Source organism: Triticum dicoccoides, chromosome 5A (assembly GCF_002162155.2).
Source record: "Triticum dicoccoides isolate Atlit2015 ecotype Zavitan chromosome 5A, WEW_v2.0, whole genome shotgun sequence".
NCBI classification, from domain to species: Eukaryota; Viridiplantae; Streptophyta; class Magnoliopsida; order Poales; family Poaceae; genus Triticum; species Triticum dicoccoides.
The window spans coordinates 430,719,930-430,725,959 of record NC_041388.1 but is presented as its reverse complement, the minus strand read 5'-3'; the positions used below and the strand labels follow the sequence as shown (position 1 = coordinate 430,725,959).

The following is a 6,030-nucleotide window of genomic DNA, read 5'->3' as shown; positions in this document are numbered from 1 at the left end:
AGAGAGAGAGAGAGAGAGAGAGAGAGAGAGAGAGAGAGAGAGAGAGAGAGAGAGAGAGATGAGCTGGGACGACATCAGTTGCACGCGTAGGTGCCGCAGCCGGTAGCTTTACAAGCTTGGATCTGTTACAAGCTTGGACCGGCGCCAAGATTTCGTGGCCGTAGCTCAAGCTTGGTTGTTTCGGTTGGCGTCCCGTCGGGTGTCTGAAGTGCAGTCTGTTGCGTTGCCGGCGCCGGCTGCGCACCGTGTCGCTAGCTGCTAGTGGTAACGAACCAAAGCTTGATTAGCTTCCGGGCACACGGCTCCGGCGAGCGGCACAGCAGCGCAACTGACTCGCCGCAACTGGCGGGTGGCCCACGCACGCACAGCGGGTTGTTCCCCACAGCTAGTATGCATGCGAAATTGGCAAATTGCCTAATAAGCTTAGGCCTAAAAATACCACGTCCAAATTTCACGATGTAGAAATGCCAGGTCGTCATCTTATCAGCTAGGACATTGTTACCCCCATTTCATCTCGCTTTAGCCACGCGTACCAACCCTTATGGTGCGTCGATCGTATCTTCAACTATTTTGATTCAGTGCATAATATTTTTCTCTTTTCTTCTGGAATCGAAGGCTTTCGCCCAGCTTTAAAGTAATGCTCATGATGATAAAGACATATAGGCCAACTTACAACCAGTAACTCGATGTTAGGGATATCAGCTTACGAGGTAAAACACTTGGAAAAAAGGAGAAAAATGACACCCAAAAACAGAAACGATAAGGACTAGAGCTACAAGCTAAGCCAGAGAAGGTTGTGCAGCTTGAGCTTCTTGCCACCTTGTCCACTGATAAGCAAAGGGCATCACCACGTCAAGACGATCGGACCATCACCAATAATCCCATAGGAGCAACTTCACAAGCACACCACCATCAAGCACGAGATCTTTGGCAACCAACATGTCAAAGATAATAATACAACAAGTAAATGAAAAAAAAATAGAATACTTAAAAAGGAAATGTTCCTACAAAATTGTTCCAAAATATGGGAATTTGTAAATAAGAACTACTCCCTCCGTTCACTTTTGTAAGTCGTTACAGACAACTCAAAATAGGCTGATTTGCACATTGTCTGAAATATCTTCAAGGTCTTATAAAAGTGAACAGAGGGAGTAATAAATTTGGGTGATTTTACATGATTTTCATAATTTTATCAAGTTTTGTAATTTCCAAAGTATTTCTTAATTATTGGGCATTTTGTATAGTTCTTATAACTTTGGTATATTGAAATGTTCATTTCTGATTTTTGTAGAGTATTTTTTTGGTTTTGATTGGACTGTCAAACAAGTACACAATTGCTACCACGTCAACATTCAAAGTGGTTTTAGTGGAGGAATGGGCTAAATCTAGACGCTTTTGACACTAAAGCGACAAACCTGGACCTTGACAATAATTGAGAACCAAATATATAACTTTTTCAAATATAATTATGTTTGGCAAAATGGCAGTGAAATAGGATAAAACTAATAATTCATCCAAGAACAAAAACAATTTGGACTACAACTACAAGCTAAGCTAAGATGATCCAAAAACGACAAGGTAAGCTAAGGTTGTCTACAGCTTGAGCTTCTTGCCAACTTGTCCACTGATAATCGGACCATCACCAATATTCCCATAGGACCACACTGCCTTTACGCATGAAACCAACACGAGCCATGGTTCTGTACACATGGCAACCCAGTTAGCCAAAATTCTAGAAAACTTCAGAATTTGTTCATTAAAAAATCAACTAATTTGAAGACAAATCAAGAAAAATGATTAAAACATTTGAAATATTTTAAAAATTATATGTATGCTTTTTTGAAAACTTGGTTTTAATTAAAAATGTATTAAATGAATATTTGAAAGAAACAGCATAATGATAATAATACAATAAGTACAATGAAAAAATAGAACACATATAGACTTCTTAGAAAATGGAGTGTTCCAGAAAAGTTCTTCAAAAGTATGAGAATTTTGAAATATAATTTTTTTTTCTAAATTCCATGGTTTTCCATAATTTTACGGAATCCCATAGTTTCTAGAGTATTTTCTATTATTATGCATGTTTAGAGTTCTTAGGGCATCTCCAACACCGACCCCCAAACAACCCGCAACCGTCTAGGTCCTTGTCATATCAGTTACTAGCACATTGTTACCCCGTCCCATGGTGTCTCGCTTTAGCCACGGGTACAAACCCATGTGGTCCGTCGATCATATCTTCTTAGGGAGTACTATTTTGATTCAATGCATAATCTTTTTTCTTTCCTTTAGGAACGGAGGCTTTCGCCCAGCCTGAAAGTAATGATGATAAAGACATATAGACCAATGTACAACCAGTAACTCGATTTTAGTGATATAAGCTTACGATATAAAACACTTCTAAAAAGGGAAGAAAAGTGACACCCAAAAACATAAACGACAAGGACTAGAACTACAAGTTAAGCCAGGATGATCTAGAGAGGGTTGTTGCCACCTTGTCCACTAATAAGCAAAGGGCCATCACCAAGATTCTCATACGACCAACTTCACAAGTGCTGCGCCATCAGCACAAGACCTACACACACCGTGTTTTTGTACACATGGCAACGCAGGTAGCAAAAAATAATGCTAACAAAAGTCACAAACCTTGAAGTTTTTCCTCTGTTGAAAACTCAACTAATTTGAAGACCAATTAGGCGAAAAACAGAATAAAACGCTTGGAATGTTTGAGAAGTATATGTGTGCTGTTTTAGAAACTCAATTTTAGTAAAAAAATCATATTAAATGAAGATTTGAAAGAAACATCATAACGACAATAAGATGATAAGTAAATGAAAAAAGAAAGTACACATAATTCGTAAAAGGGAATGTTTATGAAAAGTTGTTCAGAAATATTGGAATTTGTAAATAAGAAATAGGAAAAACTTCAGTAATTCTACTAAATTCCATGATATCCATAATTTTACCTAGTTTTGTGTGGTTTCATGGGTTTTTTTTTAATTATTGTGCATTTTTAAGAGTTCTTATAATGTTGGTATATTGGAATGTTCATTTCTGATTATTATTTTTACCTCTCCCCCGCCCTTCCTCATTGTTTCTCTTTGGGTTGCTTGGACTGCCAAAACAGGTACAAATAGCTACAATGTCAACATTAAAAGCGGTTTAAGTGAAGGAATTCTAGACGGTTTTTGCACTAAAGCGACCAAACTTGGACCTTGACAATAACTGAGAACCATTTTTTTCCAAATATAATTACGTTTGATACAATGACAGTGAAAGATGATAGAACTAATAATACATCCAAGAACAAAAACGATAAAGACTAGAGCTACAAGCTAAGCTAAGATGATCCAAAAATGACAAGGTAGAGCTACATGGTAAGCTAAGGTTGTCTATTGCTTGAGCTTCTTGCCACCTTGTCTACTGACGATTGGACCATCACCAAGATTTCAATAGAACCAACTTCACCAACACACTGCCATCAGGCAGGAGACCAACATGAGTCGTGGTACTATACAAATGGCAACCAAGTTAGACAAAATTATAGAAAACTTAAAAATTTGCCTTCATTGGAAAATCAACCAAGTTGAAGATAAATCACGCGATATAGATTAAGATGTTCGGAATGTTAAAAAAGTATATGTGCGCTATTTCAGAAACTTGGTTTTAATAAAAAATTATTAAATGAAACATCATAATAATTAATACAATAAGTTCAATAAAAATAAAACATATATAGACTTCTTAGAAAATGGAGTGTTCCAGAGAAGTTGCTCAAAAATATTAGAATTTTGAAATGATTTTTTACAAAGTTCCAGGGTTTTCCATAATTTTCCTAAATTTTGTAGTTTCTAGAGTATTTCCTATTATTATGCATGTTTGGAGTTCTTATAATGTTTCGCATATTGAAAATTCTATTTTTTTCTAAAAAAATGTATCTATCTCCCTCCCTTCTCATGGGTTTCTTTCTATTGATTGGATTGCCAAACAAGTACAAAATCACTACCATGTCATATAAAAGGTATTTTAGTGGACGAACAAGCCAATTCTAGAAGGTTTTGTCACTTAAGCAACAACCAAATATGTTGAGTGGTGTTATCAAGAGACAAAACTTAGACTTTCCCAATAGTTAAGAACCAGAGATATACTTCCCTTTTCTAAATAGAATTATGTTTGATGGAATGAAATATCCTTTTTCGATTGGGTATGGCTTCAACCATTCCTAGGGTCCGCCAACTAGTCAGCCATAGACATATTTTAGTTAACAAATGTATAATCAACATACCAAGTTTTAATTGCAAACCCTGAGATATAATTACTATGAAAGATAACCAAAGATCAAAAGGTTCGGTTCAATATTATATTGCTTCATCGGACCCGGGGAATTTGCCAAAGCATTTGACGATTGACACATTGGAATATAAAGGACTAGTAAATAAAATCCTAGATAGGAAGTGGGTTGGTCTCAAAATAAATGAGTCGTTAGTTGTAGAATATTACTCTCGTCAGACTTGAACTTAACGAAAAAAGGAAAGGTTCATAGAATTTCTTCCCCTTCCCCTTCCCCTTCCCCCGAACTAAATCGCCTTAAAACCATTAAATTCTTATTTTTCCCATCAACTAGCTAAAATTGACTAACTCTAGGATTAGGATCCGTTTTCCTTTTTCCTCTATGTGTATTTAACATACCACTGTAATTTGGTATATAGAATTTAAGCAAAACAAGATAGAATTAGTGCTCATAGGAAGGTCAAGAAACCTTGAAGATGAGCTGTGGCCGAGCAAAATGGTAATGAGAAAAACACTCAAGATATCCAGCATATGATTATTAAACCAAGAGTTTACAGTAACTATGCTTGTCTTAGCAGTAAGTCACATTAGAATTTCAAAAGAAAAAAAGTTATGTCACATTAGGCTTGCTGTCCTAGCTTAATTTCCTGTCCATCCTCCTTGGTTAATCATAAGAATTGACAGTGGAAGACGCCGCACGTTTTACCCCTTGGGTTGAAAATGGCGGCATTTTTACAGCGGTGCCCTGACATGCAAAAGAAAAGGCGCCTCAAAAACTTTTTAGCTTTCAAGTATTTTTTTTCTTCGGGGGACTTTCAAGCGTTTATGAGGAAGCGCCAGTAGAGAAGTTGCCCGGGAAGTGAGCAGGCGTTTCTAAGGAAGGCATAGAAAATCTCTTTAGCCAAAGGCAAATTTGTCACTCATTTCTTGCGCATTTTGCACTCGATGAACCTCACAAAATTTCCTTAAATAAGGAAAGAAAAGAGAAAAAAAACACACACACACACCACGCTAAAAAAAATTGCGGGTAGACCACGCTAAATTGACGGGCATTAGGCAGCGTACGGAACCCTGCAAGCTCAGATTCCATTTAGGACTGACGCATGCACAAACAGCCGATGCGCGTGGTCGAACTCGATGCGCTGCCCACTTGCCCTGTGTATACTCCTGCGACTTCAGCATGCATCGATGATTTGTATGGGCCTGTGGCTAACAAGTAGGATTGTTTCGCTCCTAACACAACAAAGGGGTGGTGGCGCAGTTGGCTAGCGCGTAGGTCTCATAGCTAACAGCGAGTGATCCTGAGGTCGAGAGTTCGAGCCTCTCTCACCCCACCTAAAAAATGACCATCGTAGTGATGAAACGCTCAATGGCAACTTGGGTCGCCATATATGCTCCTGAACCATCAGGTGAATCGAGCATGTCTGAACCTGGTCTACTTTTTCCCCCCTCTATATCTTGTTTTCACATGTACTGAGCTACTGCACTGTCTCAATATATGCAATCGTACATGTTTTGGATAAGAGGAAGACAACCAAAAAATAGTTATCTGGACTTGAGTTGCAGACAGTAAGGTCGTGCCGTAAGGCGTACTGTGGGCCTCAGCTAGGTTTCATCCTGGTAGGTTAACCATACGCAGAGCCGTCGACGTCGCAGACGCAAGCAAGCAAGCTAGGGTGGCGACCGCATGAACGTCGGCGTCGATCAGCTGCCTCACTGGTCACTAGCTAAAGGCCAGAC

At 38.4% G+C, this 6,030-nt stretch overlaps 1 non-coding gene across 1 annotated transcript; it reads left to right on the top strand.

Annotated features, from left to right (window-relative positions):
* Positions 1–5,536: 5,536 nt before the first annotated feature.
* On the top strand, positions 5,537–5,624 carry TRNAM-CAU. The gene is given in 2 exon segments: positions 5,537–5,574; positions 5,589–5,624. It is a non-coding gene; the product is annotated as a tRNA-Met (tRNA).
* The last annotated feature ends 406 nt before the right edge of the window (positions 5,625–6,030 follow it).